Source organism: Cyrtonyx montezumae, unplaced genomic scaffold (genome assembly GCF_038088225.1).
Source record: "Cyrtonyx montezumae isolate F1298 unplaced genomic scaffold, pur_monq_1.0 scaffold_12, whole genome shotgun sequence".
NCBI lineage: Eukaryota > Metazoa > Chordata > Aves > Galliformes > Odontophoridae > Cyrtonyx > Cyrtonyx montezumae.
This window is the reverse complement of record NW_027071848.1, coordinates 17,234,724-17,247,393: the sequence shown is the minus strand read 5'-3', so window position 1 is coordinate 17,247,393 and position 12,670 is coordinate 17,234,724. Positions and strand designations below refer to the sequence as shown.

The following is a 12,670-nucleotide window of genomic DNA, read 5'->3' as shown; positions in this document are numbered from 1 at the left end:
TATAAAGTAACATATGAATTATTCTCTTCTTTTTCCATCTGATACATAAGTGCATATAAAAAGACATTGGATTGGTTTTGTTAGGAAAATATAACATATGATGCTGTAGTCCAGAACTGTCTTTTTTTTTTTTTAAAAAAAAAGAAAGATAAGCTTAGTATTCTGATTTTAAAATAAACCCACTTTTCAAATCTGAAATAAAATTGAAACAGCAGCAACAAGAAAGGTGATTGGCGAATAGTTTCACCAGGAGGAGTGGGTGCTTGTCACAGTGGCTCAATGACCAGATGGAGATCAGTGACAAGAGGTGTCTCTCAGGGGTCAGTACTTGTCCAGGTGCTCTGTAACATCTTCATCGGTGACATTCACAGTGGGATCAGGTACACCCTCAGTGAGATTCTGGATGGCACCAAGCTGTGTGCTGTGGTCAGCACACCCAAGGGATGGGATGCCATATGGAGATACTTAGGCAGACTAAGAGGTTGAGTATTGGGCCTGGGAGAACCTCATGAGGTTCAACCAGTCCTAGTGCAGCTTGACCTCACCTTGCTGGTGAGGCCTCACCTGGAGTACTGTGTCCAGGTGTGGAGTCCTCAGTACAGGAGAGACATGGAGCTGTTGGAGCACATCCAGAGGAGGGCCACAAAAATGATCCAGGGAATGGAGCACCTCTCCATGTGAGGACAGGCTGACAGGTGGGGCTGTTCAGCCTGGGGCAGACAGGGGTCCATAGAGTGGCCTTCCAGTGTCTAAAGGGGAGCTGTAAGAAAGAAGGGGACAGACTTTGGCAGAGTCTGTTGTGATAGAATAAGGGGTATGGTTTCAAAGTAGTTAGGGGAGATACGGATTAGGTATACAGAAGTTCATCTACAAATGGTGGTGAGGCACTGGCACAGGTTGCCCTGAGAGAAAGATGGTAGATGCTCTATCTCTGGAATCAATGCCAGGCTGGCTGGGGCTCTGAGGAATCTGTTTGAACTGCACAGTGTCCCTGTTCATTGCAGGGGTTTGACTATGTGACATTTAAAGATCCCTTCCAATTCAAGACAGTTCTGTGATTCTATGACAGTCAAATATTAAAACTTAAATATATTTAAGTATTTATGAAGTTGTATTTAAGTACACTGGTAAAACTCTTCAGTGGAAAAATGTTCTTCTTTAACATGAATTGGGGGGGATTAGGATTTAGTAAAGTGAAATATTGTTTCTGTTTGAGGGGAAAACTAATTTTCCCCGAGGTTTTGTTTTATAAAACTACCATCTTTCTTCCCAGATGTTCTAGAATACATCATTCATTGTTTTAAAACAACTCTAATCTTTAATACGATTATCTGTGAACTTCCTTTGTTTACTGAGGGATTTTTCAGATTATCAAATCATGCCATATACAAATCCTACTCTTCTTGTACTTTTAAGTCTCTGTTATGTTCTCTAGGCAGTGCCCCAAATGAAGTTGACTAAAGTAAATTATTGATGATTACTGCATTCACACTGGGAGGTGAAATTGAGTCTCCTGTCTTGATTCACGGTTCACTTCCAATACAGAGTAATGAGAGCAGGTACACTAGAGCACCAGAGCATCCAAATTGATTTGCAGTATAAATATAGACAAGTCATTTATAAGTGTAAGGAATTCCAGAGAGAAAACAGTTGGCGCTGAAGTTGTCATTTGCTTTTTAAGAATATGTGTTTTTCATAATAATCATGCACTAAAATGAGAGTAACTATAGTAGCACTTTGTGCAGTGTGGTGCTTCATTATCCTGGGTCTTGTCATGGTGCTTAGTAAGAGAGGAGAGCTTCTTGCATCCCAGTCGTTCATATACATTTTTCAAATCCTTGTGTGGAATTTTTTGGGAGGGTGCGAGCTGTGCAGGCACGTGGGTTTTCTCTTGCTTGAAACTGTCAGAATCTGCTATGGAGAAGGATGTCAGATGTTCAGATGGCCTCTTCCCCAGAAACATCTGCCCTCTGAATCCTTCCCCCTTGTATGCAGGAGTCTGCGTGTGAGGTGTAGCAGCAGAAGTAAGCACAATAGGATGTGCATTTGAAGGACAAATCAGTATGGTGATAGCTGCCTTTGCTGGCAGAACCCTGAGTAAGCAGGTGGGCTTGGCGCTGTGCCTGAAGGTGAATGTGTTCCAAGCCCTTGGTTCTGCCCACAGTCTCGAGAAACATCCCTGTGAGGGCTTTAGCTGCCCTCGGTTGCTTCACCTTGGATGCTGAGAGAAAGAGATGCCCTTTGGTAGCTAGGAACAAGGGTATGCAAAGCTTAAAAGAAAAAATCAATTTAGGTAATATCGGTTGCATTTAGAAATGTCTCGGTTTCTTTTGTGTGTGCTGAGTGGCAAGAGGGATGGCATTTTATGTCTGTGTTTGGCACTCAGGGCAGTGGGAAGGCCGGGGCAGAAGATGTCACTTGTCCTCCATGCAGCTTAGTTTCTGTTTCTTGGCCTCCCTCCACACTAATTCCCTGACTCCACTTTGTGACATCCCCTTATGGTCCCCCCCAAGCACTGAAGCCAGAGCAAGGAATAAAAAGCAGTTGTACACCCAGCTGTTACTGGAGAGGAGATAGAGAAGGAGCAGATGGAAGGACAGGCTGCTCTCCCCAGTGCCAGCAGCTGTTCCCTGTGCCTTCCAATGTAGGTGGCTGGCTCTAGAAGGGCTTCACAAAATGGCTGAGGTGGAAGAGACCCCTTGAAAGCACTTGTCCCAACCCTACTCAAGCAGGGACGCTCAGAGCCAGGGTATCCAGTTAGCTTTGGAAGATCTCCAAGGGGGAGACTTCACGCACCCAGTCCCAGTGCTTCATCACCTCCATGACAGAGAAGTGCTTCCTGATGTTCAGAGGAATGTTCCTTGCCCACAGTACTGGGCACCACTGAGCACAGCCTGGCTCCTCCTGGCATCCTCTCTTCAGGTATTCAGACACTAATGAGATCTCTCTGAGCTGCCTCTTCTCCATTCTGAACTGTCTCAACTGATGTGGTTGCTAAGTCATTTTCCATTATATTGAGCAAGTCATGGCTTAAAAAAAGCCCCTGCTGTCTGGAAAAAGGGAAACATTGCTCCCTTATTTTATGAAAAGAAGAAAGGGAGAATTGGGAATCTAAAGGGTATTGAACCTCATGTCTGTGCCTGGGAAGGTCAAGGAATAGATCCTCCTGGAAATCGTTTTAAAGGTGCATGCAAGACAAGGATGTGATTTGAGACAGTCATCATGGTTTCATCAAGGGCGGAGAGCGCCTGACAAATACTGTGGCCTTCTGTGATGAAATGATGGCACCAGTGTAGATTAAGGAAGTACAACTGATGTAATCTACCTGAACTTATGCAAAACCTTTGATATTGTCCCACACCACATCCTTATATCTTGGAGAGACATCAAGGGTGGACTGTTTAGAGGGTAAGGAACTGGATGGATGGTTGCAGCTGAAGGGTTGTGGGCAGTGGCTCTGTGTCCAGGTAGAGGCCAGCAATGAGTGGAGCTCTCCAATGGTCCTGGGACCAGTGCTCTTCAACATCTTTACCACTGACCTGGATAGCAGAATCGAGTGCACCCTCAGCAAGTTTGCTGATAATGCCAGCACGACCAGGTGTCTCTTGTACTGGAAGGCCTAGGACTGGACTCAGCACTCCAGGTCTGGCCTCGAGAGTTCTGACAAGAGGGAAAGAATCACCTCTGGGCCAGGCTTACACAAGTCTGCTTAGAAAGAGACAGAAAAGGTGGAAAGACACATGAGAGCAGTGCTTGCTGGCTGAGGTGAATTGCCTGATGGCAGAACTCACCACTTCTGGCTTTGGTTATTGCTGCAAGTGTACCATGTGTGCCCAATGAGCTCACCCTGTACCTGAGCTGCTGTTCTGTGCTGCTGATGTTTATGGTGCCCCTGAGGCTACTCCTGGATGTCAGGAAGAAAATCAGAGAAATACTACCAACGTACTTTTTATTGCTAACGCAGGAGAAGTTTAGCTGAGTACAGACAGTGGTATTCTTAATTTTCCAGGCTGTTGCTATCTTATTCTCTAGCTGTCTCTAGACATCCTCACCATTTTATGTTTCCCCTCTAATGGCATGAGCCAGGATGTCATAATATCAAAAATCAAATGTACCAGAAAATATAATAAATTAGAGTTGAGCTAGCAGAGTAATTGAAGAATAAACTGAATTTTAAACAACACAAGATTGCGTTATGAACTGATTGCTATGCACAAAATGCTCTGGAGGAGTGTGACTTCATGTAGATTTACTATTGATGGCAGCATTTCCTAGATTGCTGCAGGTAATAAAGAAATGAAAATGGTTTGAACTTTTGAGTTAGTACTGCAAAATAATGTTGCAGCAAAGAAGGAGTACCATTCTAGTTACACTACAAAGCAATTCCAGAAGAAAAAATTTCTTAGTGTTTTATTAAGAGGTTTCCATGAGTTTAACAGTCCTGATGTTTATAAGTGAAGGAAGGTTTTGTGTGGAAAGAACTGAATTTGTCCACAACTCCTAACATAGTTTTTTTTTTTTAACAAGAAATTGCATATAAAATGTATCTGGCGCAGTGCATTCCTCTTGATCGAGAAAACAGAATTTAGGTAAACAGAATCAAAAAGTTGGAAAAGTCTTCCAAGAATATCCAGTCCTACTGTCCATCTACCACCAATATTCCCCACTAAACCCTCTCCCTTAGTACAGTATCTAAATGTTTCTCTAACACCTCCAGGGATGGTGACTCCACCACCTCCCTGAGCAACACATTCTAGTGCCTCATCACTCTTTCAGAGAATATTTTTTTCTTAATATCCAACCTCCCCTGCCACAACTTGAGGCCTTTCACTCTTTTCCCCCTCATTCTTTCACTAGTTACATAGGAGAAGCTGGCCCCCACCTCACCACAACCTCATTTCAGGTAGTTGTAGAGAGCTATAAAGTCTCCCCTGAGCCTCCTCTTCTCATGTGGTGTTCTTCAGTTTGCTTGCCATGTCAGTATTATGGCAGGTAATATGTATCTTGTTCGAGTAATTTCCTTTTAATTCTTGTTTCATTAAAACACACACTAAAACACCCCAGAAACAAACAAGCAAACAAAAAAACCACAACAAAAATCAGTGGATAATGCATACATAGGGCTTGTTAAAAATGTTCCCCTTGCTGTGGTGCTCATAGAGATGCTGGGAGACTGTCACATTTATCTCAGACGGCATGAGAAGTTGTGGTTTTGTGAGCTAGCAGGCATCCCATCTGAGATGTCATGGCTGAGCATGCATTCTTTTCCCGGTCTCTTGAAATCAGAAATAAGTTGGTGAAAGCAACCCTGAGGCTGTTCTTACAGCTCCAAGTTACAGGAAAGCCTGGAAAATGTAAATAGCTGCTACTGACTATTTGCTAAAAGATAACAAATAGTTCAATTGAACAATCTCAGTGGGCTGTCCAGCACTCAATTCTATACAGAAAAATTGGTGTCAAGTTAGTCAGGCTGTTTATGTGCAGAGAAAACCTGAAAAACAATTTGAACCGTGCTTTATTTTCTATTCATCCTTGTTTTGAGAATATAAAAGAAACTTCGTAGAGATTAGATTTTTGGCAGCAGTCGTTCTGCCCTCAAGTCAAGACTGTCACTTAATAAATTATGTTCTGCAGCAAAATGCCAGCTATTGTGGCATTTCAGTGGTAAAAATCAAATGTAAGCTGCCTTTTGGTGGCAGAGGAGGCAAGAAGGCAAAAAAATATTATTAATGCATGGAAGTGGTAAATGGTCACTGGTAGTGGTAAGTGCTGTGATTTGTGTTTAAGTTAAAAGTTTAGTGTTTAAAGGTTTAAGCTGTATTTAAGCATGAAATTCTTAGAACGATAGAATGGTTTGGGTTCAAAGAGACCTCAAGGGTCATCAAATTCCAGCCCCCCTAACACAGGCAGGGTTACCAGCTGCTAGATCAAGTACTAGATCAGGTTGCCCAGGGCCCCATCCAGCCTCACCTAAAATCCAGGGATGGGGTCATCCATAACCTTTCTGGGTGACCTGTTCCAGCATCTCACCACTCTGTCAGTAGACAACTTCCCCTGACATCTAAATCTCTCTTCCTTTAGTTTAAAACCATTCCCCCTTGTCCTATCACTGTCTACCTGCATAAAAAGTTTATTTCCCTCACGTTTATAGACTACCTTTAAATGTTGGAAGGCCTCAATGAGGTCTCCCTACAGCCTTCTCTTTTCCAGGCTGAACAAGTCCAGCTCCTTCAGGAAATTTTATTATTTATGCTCATTACTCTTGTACAATTTAAGTAAAGCTTTCTACTGTGAATGACAATGAAATACATTTTACTTGTAAGCTATTTTTTTTTTAATAGCAAAGAAATAGCTCTTCTGAGTTAAACAGGTAAATATATATGGTGGGCTTTGTTGATGAGATGCTCATGTAAGGAGCTGTAAATCCCTTGATTTAAGTTACTTCTCTGTGCCACAACCTAATGGAAGCAGAAATTAATCTCGGAGAAACAAGGATTTCCGCCATGTAAGACTTATTTTGCCTGTGTGAGACGAAAAATGAACTTCTTGATGTATTTCGATAACTTAAAAACTTACCTTCTTGCATCCATCCTTCATTTCCATAGAAATGTGTTCTGAGATCACCAGGAGTCAAGAGCAAGGACTATAGTGGTTGACTTCCCCTCTGTGCTGCCTGTTGAGGTAGTAAGTGGCAGTTCCACAAATAAGCCTCCAAATGTCACAGCTCCAGCACTTAAAATCTGCGTGGCAGAAAGCTTGGGAGAAATCAATCTGTCCATCAGCTGGGAGAAATAGGTATTTTTTAACTAGTCTAAAAATTAAAAATAGCTTGATCAGTACAGGAATTTCTACAGGCAGGTCATGTTCAGGATCTGTAGTTACATTTCCACTTCGTTCAATTTTGAGTTTTGATAATCTGCAAGATTCAGAGCTCTCTGTGCTGTTAAGGACTATCTTTTCTTTTTGCCCTATCCCACATCTCTGTTGTCTTTTGATGGCTTACACTAACACCGTGCATCTTTGAGACTCTTTTCCAGTGGAATATGACACTTAGAAGTAATATTTTAATATTTTATTTGTTATCTAGTTTACTTGGCATGGTGAAATCTGTATACCATGGCAGCTTAATCCAGGTGAGACCACTTAAGAAACTTGGAGTGTAGTTATTGGTGGGGAACGTAATTGATGTATAACAGTTAAGGTTGGAAAAGATCATGTCGTTGACCCGTCACCACCATGCCCACTAAACAAAGTTCTGTTAAGGAGCATTGAAGGATCATTTTTGTCCAAAATCCCTTAGCAGCGTGGAAGAAAGCAGGCAATTCCAATAAAGTTTATTGCGGCAGTACATGGTGGAAACAAGTCAGCAATATTGAGCAGTCCAGATCATTTTGGAAGCTGCAGGCTGTTGAATCACATATTACAGTTTAAGCTATATATTCTCTCCAGCGTTTAGAAGCAGAAAATCTAAACCATTTTTACAGGCTGAATAAATACATCCTGAAAACATGCAGGAGTCATCAGAATTAACCACTGGAAAACAGCTCCATGTTCAAGTCTGTGGTAAGGAGTCTGCCAGTCCTTAGAAGAAGGAGAAAAGAGGGAGCGCTGAATGTGGGCATTAAGGGGCTGGGGCATGAGTACCCCTGTGACCTGCAGGTTTGGTGGGAGCCCTCTTAGAGTTAACACTTGAAAACTGGAAAAACTTAGGACCTGAGTCAGAAAAATGAACAGAAGGCTTCCTCACAGTGTTTAAGAACCTCCTTTCCTCAACTAATTAGTAAATAAACCATGGTGTGTAGAAGTAATGGATGGTTTCACACTTCAAAGGGCTGTTTAGTAGCACTTGATACAGGCAGCGAATGTGGCTGGGTGGGCCTGGCAATGGTCTGCCACAGCTCGTGCAAATATCAGAATAGAACGAGAAACTCTCAGGAACAATAAATACAAATAGCTAATACCAAATAGTAAAGATCTCTGCTAGATGCAGAATTGTAGAAATCTGTACTTAATGTGTGCAAGCAAACTCATTGCTTCAGTTTGATACGCCACACAGCCATACTGCTGGGATCAGTACTTAATGGTATAATTTGTATTATGAGACGCTCTTCCTATGACAGATGGACAGAGAGCCAATGCCACATGTGTCATCCCAGGGACAGGTGGGACTGGTGATTTGGGTCTGCTTTACAAGGCAGCTGCTCACATGCCTCCTTGCATACCAGGGCTGCGATGGATTCAGGCCCCTGCAGCTTGCTCTGTGGTGTGCTGCAAGTGAAGGCTTTTAGTCTGGGGATCCACTGAATCTCTACAGTGGATTTTTTGTTGTTGTTGTTGTTAAAATTATATATACTGCAAAACAGGTATGAATGTATGCTTTTCCTGCATCCGTTGGATAGGGAGATGGACAGCTTATAAATTCAGTTGTTACTGTTTCATATTCAGTCAGGTAGACTTTGACGGTTATAAAGAAACAACACAAAGTCATCTTGAGTTTTGTGAGTGCTAGCAGGAATACAAATTCAGTTATCCCTAAAAAATAATAATAAAAAAAAGAGAGACAGAAAAGAGAAAGGCTTTCATGTATTCTGTTACATTATTTTCCTGGCTTGATAAAAGCTGTTCCTCTTCACCTTTAATAAAGGATGTAGCAGCCAAAGGGAAGCTTTCCCACGTGAAGAAAAAGACTGAGGATTGCAAAATGATTTTACAAGATCTTCAACAGAAGTACTTCTTGGGGTTTATAGAAGATCCCATTGTATGAAAGTGAGAGAACCACAGCTATAAACTAAATCCCTGCATTAGGCAATATTTTGTTTGAAGTGGCATACCAGTATTTTTTTTCCTCTCTTCTGCGCTCTTGAGAGCAAGTGCTGTTGGTTTCAGACCAGGAACGACTCTATTTTGGTATTTCCTACTCAGTCAATGTGAGACATGTGTCACAAACAAATATCTTTGGATGAGTTCATTATTTCCATTCATAAACTGAGGAAAAACAGCCCATCAAGAGAGTTCCTGAAGGGTAAGACCTTCATAGTTGCTAGTGACTTTGAGCTCCGTAGGTAAAGGCATTAAATACGTGGAGTATATTGTGGCTCTGTCTTGTGTGTTGTGTTGTTCCCTTATGCTTACGAAGTTCGAATGTAACAAGTTCAAAACATTTCTCCTCATAATTATGCACAATGTAGAGCAGCACAATTGCTCAGCTAAATAAACAGGAACTTTTTCAATTATAAGGTGCCATTACCTTTGTGTGTTCTTGTCATTTATGAAATCAGCGGGTGGTTAATTAAATTGCTCCTCTGGACTCTTCTAAAGGCTGTGCATTAATTATATTTTGGTGATGGTGTGCACATTTCTCAACTTTTTAATGAGGATAAAAGTTGTTTACCTTATTGTTAGGAAATAAGATTGAGATTAGTACAAGATTTCTTTATTTTTTAATAAAATACTAGATGCTCGTTGGGACATTAAATGCTGTGATCATATGACATGCTTGCTTGAAATCAAATCTGAATTTCCCTGATTGCAACACATTGCTAAATGTACAGAATCTGTGTGATGAGCTCCACGTTGATGGAGAAAGTAAGTTCATGTTCAGAGAGAGGACATGCTGCCCCAAACAGGACCACCCCAAATCCAACCCCAATGTCTGAGAGCGCTGTCCAAACGCTCCCTGAGCTCCAGCACTCAGGGCCGGGCCCTCCACCCTGGGGTGCAGACCCTGTCCCTAACCCCCAGCTGCCCCTCTCCTGACACAGCTCCATGCCGTTCCCTCGGGCCCTGTGGCTGTCACGCAGAGCAGAGCTCAGCCATGAGGATTCCCCTCCGTTTCATGTGAGGAGCTTCAGCTGCCATCAGGCCTCCCCTTAGCCTGCTCTACTCTGGGCTGAGCACACCAGAGGCCTCATCAGCTCGTCATGTCTTTTCCCCATTTCTCCATCCTGCTATTGATTTCTTGGAGTTTGTTTTGTTTTTTGATATTTTTCTTCAGTTAATGACACTTGCCATGTAGGTGCAGTGGAGGTGTGCTAACAAATGAATTTTTTTTCTCAGATTAATTTATATTGGTTCCCCTGATGAAACAGTTTTCAAATGCTCAAAACCAGACAAAACCCCCTTAGCCAGGTGTAAGTAGCAGTGAGGCCATCCTTTAAGTGCCTTTGTCATTAACTGACATGAAAAGCATCTGTAGCACTCCCTGGCTCTTATACCGCTGCAGGTTTGTCCCACTGGGCTGCTGGCCCCACTGGGACTTCTGACTTGCTGACTTCTCTAGCAAAAGACATTATTCTTCTTTGTGCTCCTTATCCAACCTCATTTGTTTAGAACTGTATCAAGCCAAAAAGAGCCAAGAAAAACACTTCTGCCCCTTTTCCAAATGTGTGATTTGTTCGTCAGTTAGGTTTTCTCAAACAGAGGAAGGTGTAAAGACCAGCCCGAATCCATCTGAAGTATCCATTGAGATCTAAACTGGACCCTTCTCATTTGGAGCACACCTTTCTGCTGCGTATTTTTATTTTGTCTGTAGATTCAGAGCTTTTTCTCCACATGATATAACTATATACATTCAAGGAGAGGACAGTTTCTTGAGGGATGTGACATATTTTGGAGGCAGCAGGCTCTGCTGCGTGGCATTTGCATTATGTGCAGTGAAAGGGGATAGTAACATTTAGGTACTGTTTGGAAATGGGAATACTGAAGCCCAATATAGTGGGCTTTTTAAAACTAGTGGAACACAGTTGTTTATCGTTTGCACGTCTGCAAATTTTCCATACACCTAGTGTTCACAAAGGTAATGAATAACTTGAAGAGAGAAACAAATTTCTTTCTGAAAGAATGATTTAAAGATGTGAACCTTCCGCACCATGTACCCCTCACGTACCCCTCTAGTCCTAAAGGTACTGAATTTTAAGACTACACTAACTGAGAATTTTTCAGAAATTATGCACAATTTTGGGAACAGTTTCAATTTTTCATCTTTTGTTCTTAATAATTTTTTTTTAGGAGGGAGAGATAGGAAAATAGCATTGTATAATCTGATTTGTTGGCTTTTTTTTTTTGGAAAGGTTGTGACTGGAGTAGGATTTGCATAAGGTTTGCAGCTCGTGACAGCATGACAGAGAGCTGAGATGTCCTTTGCGTGCTGTAAAGCTGCTCTGCTGTACGCACAGTTATTATAACTATTTCTGTGTGACACCCGCTCGAGCTCCTGAGGCACGCTTAAAAAATGAAAGCACCAGGTCTGGTAGCCCTGCTTTGTTATGCATTCAGGAGAAACTGCTGACGACATTTGAGCCCGCAGTTAATTTTAATGTTAGGTTTTGTGTTTGAAAAGGGTGCAGCATTAGAGTGGCAGTGGATCCTTGGCTGCTCTCGGTGTTCCCGAGCCCCAGCTACCCACGTGAGATTGGGAACCAGATGAATTTACTGCTGTATGGAAAGCAAACCCTGTGGGATGTTGCAGCGGCTACAGGAGGGGCTGGCCCTGTTTTAATTGCCTGCTGGTGAATTAATTCAGTTGTGTACAGCAGCACGCCAACAACCTTTTTCCTTGAAGTTCTCCACTGTCATGTGATAGACACCTCCTCCTCCATGAGAACAGCAGCGTGTTCTCCCTGCCCTGCGTGCTGGGCTGCCTCCTCTCCTCCTCCCAGTCTAGGAACAGAAGGGTAAGAAGCAGCAGGGAGGCAAGGGGCTGCCGCGGGCACTGGGATGGGTGTTCGGTGCCAGCTGCCCAGGGGCTCACAGGGAATTGGAGCTGGGGGATGAGGGCTCTGCCTCTGAGAAATGCTCTTCTCTGGAGCTGCAGGCTGGACCCTCCGGCAGAACTGCAAACGAGAAAATGCAGGAAATCCCTCAATTCAGCCTGTTTTGAGTGGGTAGGTGATTCTAACCCAAAGCGTAAATTAGATGGGTTGTGCGTTGTTTATTTATTTATTTTAACGTTTCTCTTTCTGAGGGTATTTCCTAAATTATGTGGTTCTCTGATACATTGTATTTAACAGGTTGATGTTTTGTATGATTTGCAAGCATGTGTATGAATCATTTTCTGGAAATATTTAAGAATTCTAGCTCTGCTTAATTGTAAAATCCAAGTTTAAAAACACATTTCATGAATTACAAGAGATTTCCGACATCTTTTTAGCAAGAAAGATGTAGAAGTGACATAAAATGCAATGTTTCTGCGGAGGTTAGCAGAGGTCAGTGTGTGTTCTGGCTGAAATTAAAACAACTTCCTCCTCTCACAGCCGTTTGTATTGTTTATAAATGCATTAGATGGATACTGAGAGCGTGGCTGGGAAATAAGCTTTTAAATGTGAGAGCTCTTTGGTCTCCTAGGATACGTATGTAGTAAGAGTTGTACAGTTATCCATAAGGTTTTCCCTAAGACGTGATAGAGACCGTATTAAACTTGTACCTTTATGGCCACCTTGCAAAGAAAGTTCCTGATTTCATTGTGCTCTGTGTAGTGATGCATGCTTTGAGAAATGGGTTCTCAGGTAAAGACTTTTTTCAAAGCAAAAGGGGTGAGATGGTTTTAAAAACAAAATAAGAAATGAAAGATCACTCGTGCTTTTGTTTTCTTTTTGTTAATCCTATCTGCTTTTCAGAATGCTTTGATAGGAAAAACAAAAGTTAAGAGCTATCGTGTATGTAGGTATTTTGA

At 42.2% G+C, this 12,670-nt stretch overlaps 1 protein-coding gene across 2 annotated transcripts in view; it reads left to right on the top strand.

Moving 5' to 3' along the window:
- LNX2 (ligand of numb-protein X 2) overlaps positions 1-12,670 on the top strand; it is a 57,476-nt gene that overhangs the window by 7,484 nt on the left and 37,322 nt on the right. The window contains exon 1 of one of the 2 annotated variants that reach the window (XM_065730142.1): positions 11,766-11,882. The exons of the other annotated variant lie outside the window; for it this stretch is intronic. The gene's annotated coding sequence lies outside the window, so the exon portion shown is untranslated. Of the gene's footprint in view, positions 1-11,765; positions 11,883-12,670 lie in introns of those variants that run through there. 2 annotated transcript variants of the gene reach the window in all.